This window comes from Peromyscus eremicus, chromosome 3 (assembly GCF_949786415.1).
Source record: "Peromyscus eremicus chromosome 3, PerEre_H2_v1, whole genome shotgun sequence".
Lineage (NCBI taxonomy): Eukaryota > Metazoa > Chordata > Mammalia > Rodentia > Cricetidae > Peromyscus > Peromyscus eremicus.
In genome coordinates this window covers 145,302,828-145,326,104 of record NC_081418.1, presented here as the reverse complement: position 1 = coordinate 145,326,104, position 23,277 = coordinate 145,302,828, and the positions used below count along the sequence as shown (strand labels likewise).

The following is a 23,277-nucleotide window of genomic DNA, read 5'->3' as shown; positions in this document are numbered from 1 at the left end:
AAGGGCAGAAATAATGCCTCTCTGGTTGCAACCAAGACTCATGTGCTTTGTATCACATACTGCTTTGATTCTTCACACAGTTGGTGACCTGTATAAGTTATCTCACTACCGTAAGCCCCAGATTTTAGCAGGTGCACAGAAGAATGGCTGCAAGTAGTCAACCATCTACCCAATGTAGGTGACATGGTCAACACGACACAGAGCATCTACAAATGATCTCACTGCGTGCAAGATATTTGTCATGAGAGAGATAGGTTACTCTCCATCTCATTTTCTAGTTGAGGATCAGAAAGGTTAGAGTCCTTTCTCAAGGTCATAAATTCAAAACCCAACCCCCCTATTTGTTCAGTACGCCTATTATTGTTCCCTTCACTTATTTCCTAACACTGACTTTATCACACAGACCATAAATGAAGGGATCAAAGGCCTGCTAATTGTTTCAATTACATGTGGACATTTCTTAAAATTAATCTATTTATTGAATTTCGAATGACACATTTTAGCAACTAAATTGAATAGAGTATATATTAATGTTCTAAAATAGTCTATAGAGAGCTAAAAGTGTACCAGTATTTTTTCCTTTTGAACACATTTTTATAGGCATTAGTACTTACACAAGATATCAGGCATTAGTAGGTATTTAGTTCTATCTTCACATTAAATAGGTTAGATTGTGTTCATGGTATTTTAACCATACTAGGTTGTTAGGTGATGTATGTCATCTCAGGTCAGGAGTAGTAACTTATTTATAGGTTGTGTCCACAGCTCCAAGATCAGATCTTGGTAGGTGCTGGCTACACCTGCTGTATGTGGCCATGCTTGCAATAGAAGATGGGTTTCTGTGAACGAACCCTAACTTTCCAGTTATCACATTGTCTCTCACCCTCAGACATGGGACAGTAAACTCTTGCTTTGGGGGTGTCTTAGTCTCTCTGCACACAGAAGACATTGAATCTCCAGCCTCTTGGTCCTCCCAGTGAGCACAGTCCTTGGGTGATGTTGGTCATGCTCATGTGAAGGACAGGACAGTGCAGGGCTGACCTTCCACCGTCGGAGTGAGGTGAGCAGCACAGACGCATTCAACCTTTCTGTCCCCGGAGTCAACTCCCTGCTATTAGATGCTGCTGTCCTAACAACTGTCCGGACAGCTGCATTCAGTGGCTACTCTCAGCCTGTCCTTTTCTTGCTGAGGAGAACCTGAGACATGTCCCTTAGTGGCCTGAAGCAGCAGGAGGGTGTACTGGGGACCGGGAAGGCTGTGAGGGAAGGAAAGGAGGATTCAAACACAGACCAGCCTCAGAACGAGATTGCACTTGACGATTTCCATGACTCTGTTCATGAAATGTCCAGTGAATTGGACACTCTGGTGATAGATAAACCTTCTAATTAGCTGATGACTGATGAGAAAAACATTTAGATTTTAAATTATTGAAAAAAATGATAAAATGTGCTACCTTTTCCATAATAGTTTTTACGTAAGTATATTACATAATTAACTTGGAATCTCTGAATTTTTGTGTCTTAGTCACCTAAAATAATTATTCTTTCTAGTAAACATTATTTTCCATAGATCATATATATATATATATATATATATATATATATATATATATATATATATATGGATTTACAGTGGATATTTGGATCAACAGCTGTGAGTTTCATCATTTGGGGAAAAGAAAAATAAAATTTTCTTATTTAATTTTTTATTATTCATCTCTTTCATGTGCAAATGGAAGTTTTTAGCACATAACAACAATGCAAATGTCCTGTTAACATAAATATAGAAAAGCCAAGCACTGGATATTTAATAACACTCAAATCTGGCTTTTGTGTCTCATTGATTATAGAAGTTGGTTCACTAACTCAGAAAACATCAAGTTTACAAATATCAAAGTCATAACTATAAAGAATTTTTTGCACCATGTCTCAGCCAGCCAGTAGCCAGGGTGGTCGCAGCGATAAGGAGGGAAAGCCAGAGGCACATTCTGTGTTTGAGTAGATGTCTAATGTGTCACGATGCTTTACAGACAGTGAAATCTTCCAGAAAAGGGAGTAATCTTCCAAACGCTAACGGCAGCTTTGGCAATGGTTGTATCAGCTATGAAAATAAATCTTGGCCCATGCACTCCAAGGTTGCCAAAAATAAGTCAGAGTGGCTAATCAGATTCACTGGCTGGAACTAATAAGGATGGGCAGTGGGCCAAGTGAGAGCGAGGCGCTGAGCCTAAAAGGAGCCTGGTCTCGGCTGTGGCCTTCTTCCCGGTCCATGCCACCTCAGACTGTCCTGGGATCTACCTGTGCTCAGGAGGAGGGTCTGACTGTGTGCTCCAAGCATGAGTTCTCTGCTAAGAGCAAGAAGGAATAGAAGTAACTCTCCTTGATTCACGTGGTGACTGTGAAAAGACCTTAAGGAAAATTTCTTGAGGCTGGGTGCACCAGTATTGCTTAACTCTGCAGAAACATTTTTTCATGAACTTCCTTTACAGAACACATTTTAGAAGGTTTGTTTGTTGTTTGAGAGTTCCATACATTTATATGATGAATTTTAGTAGTTTTCATCTCCATCCCCCTCCTCAGTACTCCTTCTTACCAGCACATCCCCAGCAACTCCCCCTTCTACTCTCCTGTCTTGGGTTTGTGCAGAGCCACTTGAGATTAAAAAGCACTTCTGGCCAGAGCAGAGGTGGGAGGTCATTGACTGGAGCCAGGAGAACTCACCAACAGTTACATTACTGAAGAAAGTGGTGCCCCTCCCCCAACAGCTGTTAGATGTCAAACATCCATCTCAATGGGCGGGATCTCCTGGGGTGAAAGGACAGAACCAAGTCTAGACCTGTATCTCCTTGTACCTCTTGGGATGCATGGTTCATGAACTAAAGATCAGCTCCTGGGGGCAGCAGCTGGGGCCTGAGGTCCGGCTATAGCGAGAAGTTGGAATTCAGGAGCCTGTGATTGGTCCATAACTGTTCTTGGGGGAGAGGAGCTCCTGGAGGTAGGATGGGAAACACTGCTAGAGAGGCTTTAGGGTCTAGGATGAGGAAACAGATTGACCAGAGACCAGTCAGGTTCTGGTAAGCAGTCCATGGTCCAAAATAAAAGTAGTAGTAATAACGGCTACTATTTGACAAGCTTTTGTAATGAACATTTTTATATCTGAACTTTCTTTTACTCCTTAAAGCAGTTATCAGACGTAAGTATTATCTCCAGTTAATACAGTGAGATAAAATAATTTGTTTACATCCGTAGCGCTGGCTTGGAGTCAGAGGGTTTGCACTGTTATTCCTGCTCTGCAATTACGACCTGTGAGTGCCCAGGGACATCCAAGGATGGCTGAACTTCATTTTCATTATGTCTAGAATAAGGAAATACTATAACTCATGAATTGTGTGTGTGCATGAAGAGAGTTCTACAGCATCCAACACAATGCAGAATGATAACTAAATTCCAGCACTCACTATGCACTAGTAAGAAACATAAAAGACATTTTCTTATCAAGTTGTTGTGAATGTAGGAATGAAATGGCAGTTTACTGTACTGAATAACATAGTGATATTTCCTGACATTGTGGAGATATAACACTTCTGAGGAAAGAATCAAATCTGGCATTTTTAAACACAAAGAGACTGTGATGTTGAGAGATGTGCCAAGATTTTACATGACATAGAGGGGCATCACACTAGCCATGTGCCCAATTGTATATTCTGTGAATAACTTCAGATATATTTTCTTGTTGAGTCATCAAAACACCCAATTAAGTTGTTATCTCAACTCATGGGTGAAATTTCTGAGGATCAAAGATAATATGTGGATTTCTCAAGGCAACTCCTACTGTGTGAAGGAATGGGCACCATCCCAGTTAACTTATCAATCACCTCAGCTCAGCTTAGAGTCACCTGAGAAAGAGGTCTCATTTGAGTGATTGCCCAGATTAGACTGATCTATGGAGGAGTGTCCTGATTGTTAATTGCTGTTGGAAACCCACCCCAGCGTGACATCACCGGTCTCCAGACAAGTGGGTCTGGCTGTATAAGAAGCGGGTTTCTTCCATGGTTTCTGCTTGGATTTTTGCCCTGACTTCCCCGTGATGGACTGAGACCTAGAAGTAGAAATGGAGATAAACCCTTTCCCCCAATAAGCTGCTTCTGATCAGAGTCTTTTATCACAACAATAGAATGAATCTAGAATGTGTACTCAAGGAAATTCTTTCAGCTACAGATTTTGTGACTTTTTATTATGCCACTGTCTCCACACTGTAAGGACCTGAAGAAAGAATGATTTCCCATATGTAGTTGATGGCAAACTTTCTCAGCACAGATCACCATTGACTCCTCTAGATTACGTTTGGTAGATGATTGGAAAATATGGTATGAAAACAGAAAAAAACTTGGAAGATTAACAGACTTGAATTCAAATTCCACTTCATAGCTTTTGTCTCATTTTAATTCTTCCCAGGTGTGTCCAACCTAGTGCTGCAGATATCACTCTGTATAAATAAAACACTGATTGGCCAGTAGCCAGGCAGGAAGTATAGGTGGGACAAGCAGAGGGGAGAATTCTGGGAACAGGAGGGCTGAGTCAGGAGATGCTGCCAGCTGCTGCCATGAGTACCAACATGTAAGATACTGGTAAGCCATGAGCCATGTGGCAAGGTATAGATTTATAGAAATGTATTAATTTAAGATATAAGAACAGATAGCAAGAAGCCTGCCACGGCCATACAGTTTGTAAGCAATATAAGTCTCTGTGTGTTTACTTGGTTGGGTCTGAGTGGCTGCGGGACTGGCAGGTGAGAGAGATTTGTCCTGACCATGGGCCAGGCAGGACCAAGAAAATTCCAGCTACAACCTGGGCATGGCTATGAATTCAGAACTCAACACATTCGTAGATGACAATGTCATATTACTGTGCTGAAAGGTTGGATATCCTTTTGGTCTTTGTTGTCTCAGGTAAGTGACAGAGATACTAAAACCTATTGTGAGTATTATTTTTGTGGAGGGAGATATTTGAGATTATAGCTACATTTTACCTTCTTTACTGCTAGAAATTTAGTAGATCCTCCCAAACTAAGGCCAAGCACCTCCCACTACATTTCTATTTTTTTTATTGTGTGTGTGTGTGTGTGTGCGTGTGTTTATGTGTATGTGTGCATGTGTGCACACACCACAGCTTTTGAATGGATGTCATAGAATGACTGGCAGAAATCAGTTCTCTCTTTCCACCTTGTGAGTCAGAGGGATTGAACTCAGGTCATCAGCCTTGGTAACAGGTACCTTTACCCTAATGCTGCTAATACATTTCTGATTATCTCCTCACTGATTTTCCTTAGACTATGTACATTTTCAAAGCTATATCTCTTCTATAGGAATAACACATGAAACAGTAACCCTAACTTTCAGTCCATTTACTCACTCATTAGTGCTATGCTTCTGTGGCATCATGAACAATAGAAGCCTGCGTTTCTTTTTCTCTTAGCACTGTGACAGGCCGAGCTCACCTATTTGAGTGAGGTAACCATGGAAACAGTGTTAATACTAATGGTGCTGAGAAATTTGGAAACCTGGAAGCTGTGCTTAGCTGATGATCAACAGGAGAGGAGGTGGATTTTTCATGCCAGGGGCCCACAAAATCCACATGATCTCAGCAGGTGAAAAACTGGGCACATTCTAGACACCTGTGACTTTCTTCTGGCTTAATGTGCTATGAGAAGTAGATGATGCTGATAGCTTAATTTTGTCCTTTTTGAGTAGAGTTTGGAAATGACTTCCCCTTGCAAAGATGCTTGGGAAATGCTGCTGTTACATTCACTCGCAGATACTGTTAGAGACAGCTGTGCAGAGCTCTTGTTTTTGGACGCCTGCGTTTAAATTTCCTCACAGCCATGAAGTATCTTTCTAACAGTGATGCCAGTTAATTAAATCCTGAAGACAGTTAACAAAGAGCCCAGCCTACTGCCCAAGAGCACCACTTGCTTGCCTTAGGTAGGACCCTTGTGGCATTTTCTAGTTCTGCCCTTCAATGACTTTTCCTTTTAAGTTGCTTAGGTTGGCAGCAGCATGTGAGATCTTTAATGAAAATAGTCTCGAGTACCCATAATCACAAGGGCTCTTTAAAACATTTCCTGTATGCAGACAGAAAAGCCCAGCAGTTAGGGGAAATGGAAGGCAACACCTCACAGGCTTTGCTCAGTGTTTACTTTCAGATAGTAATGGTCTCAGTCTGCGGGAAAAGCCGCTTCTTCCATGAGGGGTGAGAGCCACACTTACTGTGAGTATAAGGATCTGCATTAAAATTGTTAGGAATTGTGATGTTTGGTAAAGTGGTAGTACTAGGTTATTATCTAAGATTCCTGACCTAACTATTTGTGGGTAGTTGGCTGTTTCCAGTGCTAGGCATATTTCCCTCCTATTACATGGGCCTTTAGTCCAGTTAGACTGCTGTTGGTTATGCCAAGATATCAATGCCACAGTTGCACATTTAGAGATATTGATCTTATCATACTGGTCATTGTGTTTCATAGGCGTCACATCAGGGCAGGTTCAGCAAACACCACTGAAAAGGGACTGGAGAGATCATAAGCCAGAAGACCAAGAAGTCTGCTGTGACATTTTTGTGTTCTACCTATGACAGAGGTGCTACATCCATGCAATCTCCACAATGTGACTGCCTAACAAAACCTTAACAATTCTAATACCAGTTGACACCCCAAAGTGGATGAGTAGATCTACCAGGGCCCATCACTAGACGAAGAGCTATAGACAGCTAATGCTGAGGAAATGAGAATTAGTCTTCCCCAGGGATGAGCCCCCAGATGGTTACCTAACACCAATCAGTCAGTCCTTTAATCATATACTTATAAACAATGCCAAATGAACTAAGCATGTTCTGTTTATATATTTATTTATACACACACATATACATACACACATATATCTATGTCTAGATATATATTAGTCAATGATGATTTAAAAAAAAGGGGGCCATGGATTTGAGAAGAGTTGGAGGGAGGAGACAGAGGGGAGAAGTGTAATTATATTTTCGTTAGAATAAAAGTTTTAAAAAGTTAAGGATCAATGCTAAGGCAAAAGTAATCTACCCTTAGGTTATGAAGTAGAAATTGGCCAGATTCCCATTCTAAAACAAATTAAAAGTACCTCTACACTGCCCAGTGGCTCCAGAACTCCTATTGGGTAAAATAGCCACTTGGTAAATAAGGGGACTCTCTGAGGGTCTGAAGAGAAGGATCTGGGCAAATGAACAAAACCATAAACAGCCAAACTGGTATTCTACTTACAAAACCAAATGGCTTTATTCCAGAAAGTGCAGGGAGAAATGAGAGACAAAGAGATAAGAAAGTCAGGGAGAAAAGAGCCAGCAAGACAGTGAGAAGTGGACGGGGCAGGCAGCCAATGGAAACACAGATGGTGAGGGAGCCAAGGGGCATTGCAAAGCTGGAAATGCCTAATGCTGTGTTTGAACATAGCAATTTAATCAGTAAATGTTTCCCTCTCCTGGGTTCCCAGTCTTTAGGAAGGTCTGTGGCTCTGACAGATCCCTAGTGTGCATGGGAAGCTTCCAGAGCCCCCTAAGAAGGCTATGTTTTACCTTAGCAAGGTAGGGTGTAGAAATGGCCTCTGGAAGTTGGCACCGGAAGAGAGAGGAATTGGTGAGAATGAGCATTTCTACTAAGTTCGTAAAATATCTCATGGGGGTTTGCAACTTTATCAGAGTGGAGTGGATATAAAGCCACTGTTTTAGGTGTCTGTGAGAAGGAAGACATTCCCGACTCCAGCATGAAGTGATGAATGGGGATAAGCAGAGGTAAGTGGGGTGGAAATGACGGAGTGACTTAGGAATGAAATAACAGTAGCTCAAGTTTAAGTGGCCTTAAGAGCTTCAGATTGCATAGCCCTCTAATCCTAGTGACTTGGACGGATGTGTGATGGTTGCATTGTGGGTTTTATGTACACACACACACACACACACACACACACACACACACACTTCACTAGCACATATAGGAGGATGTACAGGCAGATAAGGAAGAAGAGGGTGACATAGCATTAGTTCAGTATGGCTTAATGGGTAAGTTGAATGAGTTACCCCTGGGCATCCTAGTGCAGGTGCTGAGCAAGGAACTGGATATATGCATTTAAGTAGAGAGGCCTGGTCCTAATGTTTAGAAGTAGATTCCACTACATGGTCTGTGACCTCTCCAGTCCTTGGCTTTGGACTAGGTTGATAGGCCCAGGCTATAGCCTTGGGACTAGTCTTCATTTGTGCTTTCTTTCTTCTTTAAAATACTGTATTGGTGGCTGGAGAGACAGTCAAGCTCTTAGGAAACCACACCACTCTTTCAGAGGAGTTTGCTTCCCAGCACACACATCAGGCAACTCACAAATGCCTGCAGCTCCAGCTCCAACAAATCTAACGCCTTCTTCTGCCCCCTACAGGCACTTAACACACACACACACACACACACACACACACACACACACACACACACACAAATAGACATAATTCAAAAATAAAACAAATAACAGTTTATTGTTTGAAAATAGTAAACAAAATACTGGATTATGAAGAGTAACAGATTTAAAGTAACAGGCCCTTGTTAGAACCATATTATAAAAACAACAGGATTGTGAAGGAAAACAACAGCATTTGAAAATAAGATAATTTTTGCTCTCTAGAACACAGATAAATGAACTACACTTCAGATGTGACTTCCTGGTCTGGAAAAGGAGGTCACTGCTTCTTTCCAGCATGACTCATGCCATGGTTTGAATTGGGTCTGTCCTGAGACTCATGCTGATGGTCACTGTGGTGGCCTTGGGAAGTGTGTGGTTTAAGGTGCATTGGCTTTGTAAGAGGACTTAGCTCCTGCTCACGAGTAGGTGCTTGTCTTGTGACTCAGGCACTTTTGAGAGCAGGTTGCTTAGAGTAGTTGTCTTCAACCTTCTTAATGCTGCGACCCTTTAACACAGCTCCTCGTGTTGTGGTGACCCCAACCATAAAATTATCTTCTTGCTACTTCATAACTGTAATTTTGCTATGGTTATGAATCATAATACTAAATTAATGTCAGATATGCAGGATATCTGATGTGGCACCTGTGAAAGGGTAGTTTGACCCCAGTGGGGTCGTGACCCACAGGTTGAGAACTGCTACTGTAGAGTAAGACTGCCCCTATGTCTCTCTCTCACGCATGCTTGCTTACTCTCTGCCTTTTTACCATACTATGAGATAGCATGAGACTCTCATTAGATGCTTCCATCTGAACATGGACCTACACTCCTTTCCTTTGTAAGTGAACCAGTCTCAGGTGTTTTTGCTACAGCAATAGAAAGACAGATGGAGACAACTACATTGGATGAAGGGTCCAACCTAGGTAGGACAGACCTGAGTCTGTTCTGAGTGTCCAGCAAATAGCAGCTCTAGCCACGAGAATCGGATGGAAAGAAAGACTTAGGGAGAAGAAAGGCTTGCAGTTCTTACCCATTACTAATCGGAAGCTAGCCGGTTCCGGCTGTCAGTTAGAACCTTTCACAGTTTGCTGCCCTGGCTTCCTTACCACCACTGCTCCATCACAGTTTTCAAGAGCTCAGCTAACAGCCAAAGCTGGGCAGCATCTACTGCCCCAAATGCTCCTCGCCTCTGCAGTCCTGCTTTTGTGTTCCTTCAGGGTCAAGTTTTCCTCCCATCACTGGCTGGCTGACGCCACATCTCTATTTAAACAATTAACCTCGTTTAGAGGCCTTTGACAATTAGTCTTTTTTTTTGTAATCTTACAGCCTGCATGGAGACCTTTTTATTGTGATATATGTGTACCCCAATAAAACTTGTCTAGGGATCAGAGGACAGAGGCAGCCACTAGAGGCCAGACAGTGGTGGCACACACCCTTAATTCTATCACTCGGGAGGCAGAGATTTGTCTGGATCTCTGTGAGTTTAAGGCCACACTGGGAACAGAGCCAGGCAGTGGTGGCACACGCCTTTAATCCTAGCACTTGAGATCTCATGTGCTTGCTTGGGAAGGACACACACCTTTAATCCCAGGAAGTAATATGGCAGGACACAGAAAGGTATATAAGGTGTGAGAAAACAAGAACTCTCTTGAGGCTAAGGATTTCGTAGAGGTAAGAATGTGGCTGGCTGTTCTGTTTCTCCTATCTTTCAGCTTTCACCCCAATATCTGGCTTCAGTTTTTTTTTTTTTTAATAAGACCGTTTAGCAATTTATGTTACACCTCCTGGGACATATCCATCTAGATGCCAGACCATGTCTCTTCTCCTTTATCCTGGACCCTCCCACCTTCAATTGCCTATTTAAAGCATCTCAAACTGATACAAAGACGCAACGTGTTCAGACTGTCTGTAGGAGGGACAGTCGAACTGGGGCATTTTTCTTTTTCTTCATCTTTATTTCCCAGTTAACTTCAGTCCCCAGTGCGTGAGTGGGGTGTTCAGCCATCACTGATGCTATTCAGAATCAGAAGAAGAGGGGAACAACAATATGATATTTATGTTTTATAAATGAAGCTCAAAAATGCCCTTGTCTTTGAGAACAGCTGTAGCAGGACAGTCTGCAGTCGACTGTGCCGAGTGAAAGGCTCCATTCTTCCGAACATCGCACATGTCCATAAAGGAGCCTCTCACGCTGGGTGTTGGGACATGTCATGACTTTTACATGACATATTGAACTTGTTAATTTCTGTTTCACTGTTAAACATTTCCCATTATTGTATCTTTTAAAAAATGTAAGAAAATAAAAATTTTGCATCACCACAGAAATAAGTATGAAAGCAGTTTGACAGTCAGATAATTGCTTTGGTATGGAACCTCATGGCAATGGTGAACTAGTCTGCAGGATCACTCAGAAACATTCCAGTCTCCTTCACAGAGTTCCTTGTTTATACAGTCAGGTGCTCTTGGTGGCTTGACACAGTGCACTCGGCCAATGTCCAACGGTCTACAGCATTTAAGGTAAGACATTTCCATTTATGAAGTTTTATTCGTTCATAATAAAGTCACAACCTTCACAGACAGCTGAGGGTGCAAGGGTCACTGTCGGAAACCAATGCCAACGCGCTGGAACTTCTGAGACTTGCTTTTCCTATCCTGAATACCCTGAAAAGTATCTTAAAAATCAAGTTTTCATTTCTTAACCACTTGATCCCCACCTCCTCCTGCTGTGTCTCCCATTTCCTCCTCTTTCTCTCTCCTCTTCTGTCAGCTTTGTGTCTATTGGGTTAGTTCTGTATATAGGTTTCCTGGTGGATTTTAGCCTCACAGGTGTACAGAGCTGGTTTTGTTGTCTAACATAGCAATTTGCTATATGGAATTTAATAAACGTTGCAAAATTAAATCCATTTCCATATATTCATAGATCTTTACTGTGACTACAGCTTATGCTTCATTGTCAGGATATTGCTTAGTGTATCTCAGTTTCTCTGTAGCACAGATCTTAAAAGGTCTTATTAATGAAAATAAACCTGAAGCAAAGTATTGGGGTGAACGCTGGTAGATCAGAAAACAGAACAAGTCACAGCCACCTCACCTCACCAGTTTCTCAGCTGATCCTGTTTCTCAGACTGGAAGCTTCTGAGTCCTCATCTGAATGGATCTCAGCTGAACTGCTGCTCCAAAGCCTAAAAGCTTAATCAGCTCTAGTTCCTCGTCCTCATGCCTTATATACCTTTTTGCTCCCTACCATCACTTCCTGGGATTAAAGGCATGAATCACCATGCCTGGCTGTTTCCAGTGTGGCTTTGAACTCACAGAGATCCAGATGGATCTCTGCCTCCAGAAGGCTAGGATTAAAGGTGTGTGTGCCACCATTTTCTGGCCTCTATGTCTATCTAGTGGCTGTTCTGTTCTCTGACCCCAGATAAATTTATTAGGGTGCATGATATATTGGGGAACACACTATCACCACATTTCTCTTTTGCTAAGGGGAAAGCCTGTAATGATTGTGGATGGAAATGAAAAAAAAAGAAAGAAAGAAAAGAAAAGAGTTGGCCAAGCAAGGCAGGCAGTGAGATAGAGAGAAATGGAAGTGACTGGAGAGGAGGATGGCGTCCAACAGAGGAGGAAAACAAACTAAACAAAGTAGAAGTGATCAATGGGGACTAAAGGCCGATATCTTGTGCCTTTGCTGCTATTACTTACTTGTGTTATTAATTTCTTGTGCTCTTACTTACTATTGGGCAGATAAAACTCAAGCTGAGCACTGGTTATATCTCACTTGTCTCCTTTTCTGCTATCAACTCTCCTCCTTTTCTCCCATGACGAGGCTACAGTTTGTTTTTGACTTTCAGAGAATTATGTGTTCTTAACAACATGCAGATAAATCATTGATACATCATCTGTCGCTATGGAAACTAAGACATAATCAATCATCAGTTATGAAATCGCCATCCATTTACTTGGCTATGCTTGTGTATGGAGAGTCAGACACTGGATGGGAAACAGGACTTGAGGACTGCCTTCATTTAATAAGTTTGCAGAATGATGAATTAATAAAAGCTGAGCACATGTGTCATTTGCAAGCTTTAGGAGATGCACATCAAATTCCCTTTTAGACAATAACTATTGGGATCTGTTTTCTTCAGTCATTTCTCCTGAGCTTTTTCTATTAGCTTAAGCTTGTAGGAAACAAATCATAGACTATTTGCTCACATAATTTATTAATATTTTATAATAATACAACATAATATTTTCCAAACATAGTTGTGCCTAATTTTTAAGAGGTAATAGAAATAATTACATATACTTAGTGAGTAACAGGGAGATCCTCTCTTTCATTTGGAATATGAAATACCATTAACATGATGCATTAGCTTAGTTGATTAATGGGTCTATTTTGGTGCAATCCATTTAGCACTCAAAGTGTGAGAGATTTTTACTTATCAAGTAATTATTATTTAAGCCCAAACTGACTGCTGTAGTGAAAAAGAGAAATGAGTGATAACAACAATAGTTAGCCTATGTTAAGTGCATAATAGATGCCAGGAATTGTTTGAGGTATTTCAGATGAGCTGTGCCTTTCTTGAAGCAATGTTTAGAAATTATTATTAATATCATTATCATCATCTAATCAATGACTATGAAGTAAACAACAGAAATTCAAATAGAAATTCAAGCAGTAATTTTACATTCTTACTTCATGCTCAATACAAGAGCATGTTTGTGAGCAAAAGAGACAAACATCTCTTGCCCTCACAGAAGTTAATTCTAAATAAATAGTAACTGTCATAACCAGCAAGTGTTATAAGGACAGAGTGCTATGGTATAAAAAATGCTTTATTAGCAAAACTTAACAGTTGAACTGGAATCAACTAGGTAAAGCATGTGGTACTGGGCGGGGACAGAGAATGAATACATCAATCTTCCAGGAGCAGGCAGGACCTTGCAAATCATGCTTAGATGTAAGGGAGGTCCTCCATGGGTTTTAATGGTCTGTGCATGGGAAGACATGAGCAGCCTTCTTTGAGAACAAAGGTCTGAGTGGTAGTGTGTAACCTAGACAGGGATAAGTAGAACCCTGAGATTTCATTCAGCCAAGGAAGCCTGAGGCCCATGACAAGGAATATCTTTTTCAAGGGTGTACATAGGAGGAGAATGTTTCTCAAATATGGGTCTTCTTGGATTCAAGTCAGTGAAATTTATATTATAATATTTCAAATTCTTGAACTTGTCAAAGCTGTTTGTTCTCCCTCTCTGCCTCAAGGGACAAAGCTTGCTTAGTTGGGCTTTCTGCTCACTCCCTACAGACACTAAGGAGATTGGACAGTTGGACCAATGGTTGGAATTGAGGCTATTCTTGAAATTAAGTGATGATTTTCTAAAAAGTGACAAAAATTGCCTTCAGCATATCATTTTTAGATAACAAAGAAATAAAAACAAAAGCAAAACACTAGATGTTTTATCACTGTATTTGGTTATAAATGTACTTAAAATTACATTATCATAGAAAAATGCCTAAGTGTGTGTTGTGCATTAGAACAGGACTTTTGGAACTTGAAAGTCACAGAAGGAGAGGAAGCTTAGGAGGGTATCTGGGAGTCTAAAGCTGTCAAAAAGCATCCTGAGGGGGACATCACTGCTGGACCAAGAACATACATGGCCAGTGAGGCCTTAGTTTTCAATTTATATGCTGTAGGCATAAATCCTGCAGATCCAGGTAACCCACATATATTTATTTATTTATTTATTTATTTATTTATTTATTTATTTTTATTATTATTATTATTATTATTATTATTACTATTATTATTACTTTACCTTCTTGTCCAAGTCAATGTGACAAGAGTCATCTAAGCTAAAGCTACTCTAAGCAATTCTTGCCATAGTTGGGAGTTTTTTTCACCGTGAAGATGGGTGACTGTCTGGACAGGGTAATTCACAGATAATCCATTGTGAAATCTTCTTAGCTAGGTATGGCGTTCAGCCACCAGAGACACACACATATGAGGCTGAGAGGTTTGACTAGAACAGGGCAGCACTAGTCATGCACAAATCACTGTTATCTGTGCTCTTCACACAGTGGGGAAGTGTGTCCTCTACTTAGGTCATCTGAGATCAAGTCATGCTATCAGCTTCACGATCTGTATTAACCTTTTACTGACCCTGTGCCTTGGTGTTTATGCAATTGTTCATGTCAAGTTTAAGTTTAGAGCTATCAACAAAAGGTAAATGGATAATATGTGCAGAAATTCTATGTGGAATAGAAGGTGGCAAATAATTAGGGTACTTGATGCCAGCAGACTGGTAGATCTTCCACCCAAAGACTCAAAAATTCAACAAGTAGCTCAAAGAACAATTTTCTTCTGTGAGAGATTTGAAAGTGGTTGAGAAATGCCTTCATCCTGAGAAAATACAGAAACATCAATACCGACACAAGAACTTGAAATGTTCTTGATTCCAAACCCTTACCATTCCATGTGCTTGGGAGAGAGCAGCCTGATGATATCTTTAAAAGATTAGCCTGGAAAAAAATGTTCAAAGTAAAGATTCAAGATTGGAACAAACCCTAATGAAGTTGAAGTATGTGAAGTACCTGGCAGAGAATTCAAACTGACTTTTGAAAAGACACTCAACAAGGTGAAGAGAAAAATATGTGAATGACATGAGAATTTAAATAAGAGATGAAATTTAGAAATTTACCAGGAAATCAGATCAGATGAGACCTACCTAAAGAATAAATAACTCAACTGAAAAGTTTACTGGAGGGGTCCAACAACATTTGGGATTAAGTGAAGGTTAAGACCAGCAAATCCAGACAAGCCATCAGATATTGTTTAGTTAAGGAGCAAACAAAGAAAATGATGGAACCTTAGGGGGCTTCTAAGATACGATCAGGTTGGCCAGCCAATGTCCACTCCACAATAAGAAGAAAGTTGAAAGAAGGAGACTTAATCAAAGAAACAATGGTTGAAAACAATCCATATCTGGAGGCAGAAATTTAGGAATCCTTAGAATTCTAAATAAGATGGACTTAAAGATATCCGCAGTGAGGTACATTACAATCAAGTTGTCAATCCAGACAAAATTTGATAGCAGCAAGGCAAGTACGACCACATACAACAGGTTTTCCAGAGGACTGCTAGAACATTCCTTAGCCAGTGATTTGCAGCCAGAACAAATCAGGATGCCATATCACAGCATGGCAAACAAAGTCTGCCAATCAAGTGTACTATATGTACAGCCATATTGTTGAGGTGTCATAGGCAAAGCTTCCCTGTCATTCCCAGAAGACACAATCTCACAGCAGATTTCCTGGTCCTCTGGTTCTTACAATCTTTCCACTACTGAAGATGTCCCCTGTGTTGGGTGCAGGTGTTGTTTTGTAGATGAATCCACAAATTGGAAGCCTAACGAGACCTGAACACTAACATGGAATGCTAACATGGAAGGTCACCAGAGACACAGAACTACAGAAAACTCAGGGATGCTGAGAGAGGGAAAATTGGTTTTCCCCATGGATGAATCTCTATTGGTTATCCAATACCAAGTAGTCATCCCTGAAATCATACACACAAAACCACTGAATGCGCTGAGAATGTTGTATTTATGTGTTTATGCTATATATGCATATATGTAACAATAGCAATTAAAGAGAAAGAGGCCATGAATTCAAGAGAGGGCTAGAGGAGTCATGGAACGTGTCAGAGGGAGGGAAGGGAAGAGGGAATGAAATAATTATATTTTAGTTTCCAAGACATAAAACTTTAAAATAAAAAAGAATAAAAAGTAGTCCACACTAAAAATAAATAAACAAAAGAATACTATAGATGACAACATTGGCCTTCAAAACTGAAGGCCAGCAGATCTTTTAGGGCATACAAAAGGTGAAGGAATGCATCACCTTGTTGATCTGCCTCATGAGATCACATAACAAAAGCATAGGAGGTCCAAACCTTGCTGAGTAATGTAGCATAAAGACAGAATATTATACAGAATGTTCTAACACTTTAATGGTGGTGAATAAGTCACTTTCAGATCCAGTATAAAAGACAAAAAGCATTAAAAGCTATTATCACTATAAAATACATTAATGGCTATGAAATATGAAAATTTAACGTAATTACTAAAGAATCAGTGTGGAGGGAAGCAAAAGGTTATTTGTTGAGGTATGGTCTCACTTTGTAGCCCATGCTGGCCTAGAACTCACTGTGTGTCCCAGGGTGACCTCAAATTAATTCCAGCCCTCCTGTCTTAGCCTCCTGGGGTCTGCAGCATGAGCTACCATACCCAGATAAAACTTTTGTATGTGAATAAAGGTTTAGTTTAAATGTACATGGATTAAACGCTGTATGGAAAGACACACTTGGGAGGTGGAGGCAGGAGGGTGGGGAGTTCAAGTCAAGGTCTTATTGTGAGATAAAGAAAGAGTTTTCTTCAAGGCTGAACTATCTCCCTCCCCTGACTCTCTCTGTGTGTATGTAACTTACAACTTACTGTTCATCAACAGACACCCAGGCTGCTCTCACGCTATGGCTGCTGGGGGTAACATTGGAACTGAATGGGAGTTCAGATAGCTCTCTGAGTTACCGATTCCATTGTCTCTAGGTATGGATTCAGAAGAGTGTTCTAAACCGTACAGTGCTTCCATTTTTAGTTTTTAGAGTCAACTCTCCTGTCTTCCATGCCTCTACTCACTTACATTTCTCCCCCAATGGTGTTCATGGGTTCTGCTTTCCCCACACCATTCAACACATAGTTGATAAGTACCTACTGTATACACCCTTTTTATAAGGTGGTCAACACAATTTTCTATTCCCACCATCCTTTTGCAAGTAGGAAGGATGCTCTTCTGTCAAAGAAGGCAAGACCGCACTGCTAGGTGCATTATTTTGAATAAGATTTCATAGGGCTTAGTAATATAAATTTTATTTTAAAAAGTACACTGTAGTTGCATCTTCCGGAATAGTTCGTTGGCAGAGCACTTGACTAGCATGTGTGAGACACTGAGCTTGATCATCAATACAACCCAAAACAATTAAAATTAGAAAGTACACTGTAATCAAAATGCATTGGGGTCTGCTAAAGAGGGAATGTGCATATGTACATAATGTTTTATGTTTCAGTGTTGTGTGATGCATGTTTATGTGTGCATGTATGCTGGTGTGTGTGTGTGTGTGTGTGTGTGTGTGTGTGTGTGTGTGTGTGTGTGTGTGTGTGTGTGTAGGCTAGAGGTTGAAGTTGGATGTCTTCCTGGTCATTCCACCTTATTTTTAAAATTGTTATTATAACTTTTGTAACTATGGGTGCATGTGTATGTGCACATGAGTATAGAGTGTCTGGGAAGGGACAGGAGAGGATGTTGGGTCTCCTTGAGATGGAGTTACAGGTGGCTGTGCTGTGCTCCATGTGGGTTCTAGGAACCAAACTCTGGTCCTCTTAGCCTCTGAACAGCTGTCCACCTTTTTTAAAAAATTTTTATTTTTTAAGACAGATCCACTGGCTAAACTTGGGGTTTACCAGGTGGCTGGATAAGTTGGCCAGTGAGCTCCAGGGACTGACCCTCTTGTCTCTAGTGGCCCTGCGGATGCAGGCTGCTGCAGTTCTTTTTGTGGGTGCTGGAGTCTAATTCTGTATTCTCAGGCTTTGTGGCAGACACTCTAGAGACTTAACTGTCTCCTAGCCCACATTTCAATATTTTATAAGCTGAAGGAACAAAGCACACAGCACATGTTTCTAAGCAGTTCTTTGTTGTCATAACATGACTCCCAATTTGTTCCTCTGTTGTCAGAGTCACATCAAGTAAAAACAATTTGAAAATTTTGAAAACTGAAATCACCATGTCTCCATGACAAGGGGGGCAATTTTCACTTGTTTCTGATAGGCAGCTCGATTAGAATTATATTTCAAATTCAAATGCACATTTTCTTATAAGACAAACCTGAAATTCATGAGTATTCTCAGAAAGGACACATAGGATTTGGAACCATTCATTCTCTGGAGAATAATAGTGTTAGTTTCAAATGAACCAGCAATTCTGCAAACCTATGGCTGTTCCTTCAATGTGAAGTCATGTCTGTGGGGAACTGTCTTGATTACTGATTGACATAGGAGGGTCCAGCTCACTGTGGGTGGCACTACTCCTTGGTGGGGAGGATTCTTAGGCTGTATAAGAGGGTAGGAGTCAGAGCAGAAGCACGAAGCTGATGCATTTTTCTCCACTTCTGATGTGATGTGACTGTCTACTTGACTTTCTACTATGAGTTCCCCAAAAAGTTGCGCTGTAATCTAGATTGTAACCCTAAATAAGTCCTTTTTCCCCTAAACAGCTTTGGTCAGGTAATTTGTCTCAAAACAGAAGGAAAGTAGAAGAGAGACTGGGATCCAGGGTGCGTGTGGAAGTCTCCTATGGATGCCTCCTTCAGCCTTGCACAGGAATTCATTAGCTGTCTTTAAGTCCCATCATTCTGTAGACAGGGAATGTGTTTTCTCCTTCCCAGTCTGGGGGGAGGTCTCAGCTTGACTGGGTGAGGTCAGCAAAGGGTTAAGCTCTCTTCCTTGCAGTGAGCAGCATTTAAACCCGAGGTAACAGATCCTTGCTGAGTTGGTGTCTCCTTTTCTAACCCACGGTTTGTCTTTTTATTCCCTGCAAATGGGCTGGAATTGTGCAACAAGAACTCGCTGTGATCTTTTCTCCCAGATTGACTGATGTGCAATTTGGGAGCATTCTCTTATGACATTTATGCTTCCGTGTTTTTCTCCCTTGAAACTAATCCACAAAGACAAAATCAAGGCCTTTTGTCTGTTTCTTGGTTTCACTTGTCATAACAGGTATATGGTGAAGACTTATGATCAACCCACAGGTCGATGCTCTAACTGGATTCCTGTTCTCTCAGGCAGCCTCGGGCTGAGGCTTGATGATTCATGCACTGGCAAGAGACATCAGTGGGCAAAATATAAAAGGAGTTACAGCAAGGTGGGTGTACTGACAGTGTGCCAACAGGCAGGACAGAGAGGTCAGATGACGTGTGGTAATTATCCTGAGCATGAGTAACATAGGCTTTTAGCAGCTGCCATTTGCTTGACTTTATTATTATTTTTTTTAACTTGCTGTAACATACAGTTAGCTTCAAGCTGAGAATAGAATGTTCCTCAAATATTTCCTGTGCACAATGGGGTAGATCTCAGTGTCCTTCAGGGTAGCTTTTGATGCTTTCCTATCAGGGCCTGAGTTAATTAAGAAGGACTAGAGTGCCCCTCCTGTTATCGCCTCTGACATCGGGCATGCTGCCCTATTTACATTGTGAGAACTCCCCCCCCCCCCGTCACTTTGATGGGCAGGAGGAAACAAAAAGATTTTGAGAGACATCTTCTGATTCTGCTTCTTCTGCTAGCTCCTCATACTTTGAGACTTGTTGAAGAGATGCTGGGATGCTGGTGAAGTTTAAAATATAGAAGGGCTGGCTGTACAAGTACAAGGGCCGGAGTTCAATCTCTAACACTCACTCTAGGAGCAGCAGCATGCATTTGTAGCTACAGCACTGGGAGGTAGAGACTGGAGGACCCCAGAAGTTTGTTGGGCAGAAAGGCTTGTCTAGTTAAATGTGGAATAACCAGGTTTAGTGGGAGATGCTGTCTCAAAAAGGTAAAGAGTGATAGAGGGAAGCAAAGCCCTGAAGGCCACACACACATAATTGTGTGCATCCACACATACGTGAACATGTACAGCACACACAAACACACACATAACACACATACAAACACACAAACTAAGAAAACAAAACAAAATACAAACCCTAATAATTGAAAAAAAAGCTTTAGAACTATTCATTTCTTTTGTAACTAAAGCACAGTGGAATAATCCAATGGGAGACACCCTTCTCTTAGTCACTTTTCTAAGTTGGCCAATGCCTTCTAAACAAGCCAGTAGAATACTCAGTGACTTACTGCTTATCAAACCCATATACTCAGGTTTTTCTTAGCATGCTGAAAGTCACACTTTACAGTAACAGTTTCAAGAGAACTTCCCCCTGCAGGCATAAGTTCATCTGATTTGGATTTGGCTAACATGTCTCTTTGAGCTGTTTCTGTACTCCTGTTCTGAAAAGTGCCCGAGTCCTTCTGCACATATGCCTGAGGCTTGGCTTTCAGAAACAAGGGTTAATTTATAGGTGACAATTTACCCTGTGAACTGAGGCAGGAACCTGTAGGAACAAGCTTATGCCAGTTTACGTTGGTTAATTTTGGTGAAATATCTCTTTTTCTAACCAGAGATAATAAGATACAATGATGATTATTCTATGATAAGCATATACTGACTATTATTTCAAATGTAAATCACAAATCTTACCTAAATTAAATTAATTTTAATCTTAGGCTAGTTCTTATGAATTTGGTTGTACTCAACCAAAACAATCTTTAAAAACCAAACACTTTGAAAATAACCAAGTAATTTTGCTTTTATTAAATTAATGTTTCTTGGTGAGTACATTGTTCTATCTTCTAAGACCATTGACTTTACTTTTAGGGGTACCAGTTTAGTCGTTATCAAACCATGTGTGGATACACAGATACATTCTGGGTTGAAATACAAACATATTGAATAAATACCAATTAAAACATTAATCTGTTTCATAGCGCCATGCTTTAATAAGGAGGACACATAATCACTGTGCAAAATTAGGACAGAAATTATAAGACAGTAACCTAGGAAAAGTATCTCATAGCCCCATTACCCCGAGGTAAATAAATAAGTTGCTTTGGCCTAAGACAAGGCAGCTTAGATGCAGGCGGGAAATCCAAAGAGAGAGACAGAAAAGAGAAAGGCAGAGTCTGGAGAGATGCCTAGCTGCCCAAGGAGAAGCAAGATGCCAGCAGACTGGTAATGCCACGGCCATGTGGCAAACCATAGATTAATAGAAAATGGGTTAATTTAAGAGGAAAGAGCTAGCTAGCAAGAAGCCTGCCACGGGCCATACAGTTTGTAAATAATATTAAGCATCTGAGTGATTATTTTATAAGTGGCTGTAGGACCGTGGGGCTGGGCGGGACTGGAGAAACCTTCCAACTACATATAGTAATATATATTCTCTTATATTTATTTTACATGACTATATTCTGTCCTACTTTAGGGGGAACTTGAGACTTATTTTTTTGCTAGTTGCAGAAGCTGTGGTGAGGTGAATGGTCCTCCTTTTCTTGGTTGTTACCTGTTACTGTTTTACATTGTGCTATTGTAAGTGAATTCCACAGACTAGATAAATTATAAGCAATACACACTCATTTTGCTTTTGGTTCTGGAGGCTAGGAAGCCCACAACTGAGCAAGTCTGTTGATGAGGGCCTTCTTGTTCTATCATAACATGACAAAATGTCAAGGGTGCATCACGAAGCCCATGTGAGTGTAGGACTAGATTCATCCTATTCCAGAGATAGCTAACCTAGCCCAGTAATAATGACATGCACCTACTCCTAAGGACTGAGCCTCTGTGATTTTAATCATCTTAATACAGTTGCAACGAGAGCCTGATGCCAACAGTGATTTGGAGGGAGCCTTTAAACCATAGCCCAAGGGGTAATGCCAGTTTGAAAACTGTTTACTGACCTTTATCGGTCATGGCTTACTCTAGCTACTGTACCAAAATGCCCAAGAGTGAATGGCTTGTAAAGAGAATTTTACTCTTTGTGGTTAAGGCGGCTGATAGTTGAAGATTGATGTCTGAGTGTAACAGACATTATCACCTGTGTCAGGGCAACTGTGATTATCCACAGGAGACCCTCAGTAAGGTTTGGCTTGTTGACATTTTCTAACAGAAAGAGGAGTGTGATGGGCCATTACACCATCACTCAAGAGTCTAGCACCTTCCTCCTGCACCCCTTCCCAGTGGTATTTAACAGTACTCCAGTTGCATGTGGTCTTGGGAGTGCTGGAATATGTGGAGGGTGGAAGGTGTCTCCATATTTGAAAGGAAGTTTCCATCCGTGATTGGTGGGACTCTGATGACGTAACTGCTTTGATGTCACCCATCAGTGCTCCTGTGAGTGACCCCTTACCTGTGCTCCCATAAGGAAGTCTAATAAACTCACTGGTTTACCAAGCAGACCACTGGCTCATTATTCCTTTGCTCTGTTGGAGACCTATCTGCAGAGAGTAGACATTTGCTCATGTCTGCTCAGGAAAAGTTAGTGTAACACATCAGGTTCAATGTGAGGTGAGGTTCCTTCCTGGTTCAGAGACATCATTCAGTCCTGTGCTCACGTGGGCTGAAGAAGAAGAATCTCAATGGGCTGGCGTGAGGATTCGCCACACAAGCATGAGGACCTCCAGCACATACACACAAGTTGAGCACATAGAGTACCTATGTCCCCAGCACGGGAGGTGCAGGGGAGGTGGAACAAGACCTCACGTACTCTTGGACTGCACAGTCCACCTGAAATGACAAGTTCCGGGCCCATTTGGAGACATTGTCTCAAAAAATGAAGTGGAGCATGATAAGGACATCTGATTTTGATCTCTGGCCTCCACACGAGTACATGCAGGCTGGTGAAGGTACACATGTATGTGCATACCATGTATCATACACACAGAGAGAGAGAGAGAGAGAGAGAGAGAGAGAGAGAGAGAGAGAGAGAGATGAATTCCATCTGTGAAGACACAGAGGGTCCCACTTCCAACACTGTAGCACCAGGCATTAGGATTCAACAGAGGAATGTGCAAGAGACACATTGTCCATGGCTTCCCAAGTGGCAAGAAAGACAATCAAATGTCAATATTTTGTGACAGATTTTCAAAGTAAGTCATATCTGTTTTCATG

General features: G+C 41.1%; 1 protein-coding gene across 1 annotated transcript in view; it reads right to left on the bottom strand.

Annotated features, from left to right (window-relative positions):
- The window catches only part of Ptpro (protein tyrosine phosphatase receptor type O), a 215,996-nt gene that overhangs the window by 103,493 nt on the left and 89,226 nt on the right, over positions 1-23,277 (bottom strand). The gene's annotated exons all lie outside the window — the stretch shown is intronic.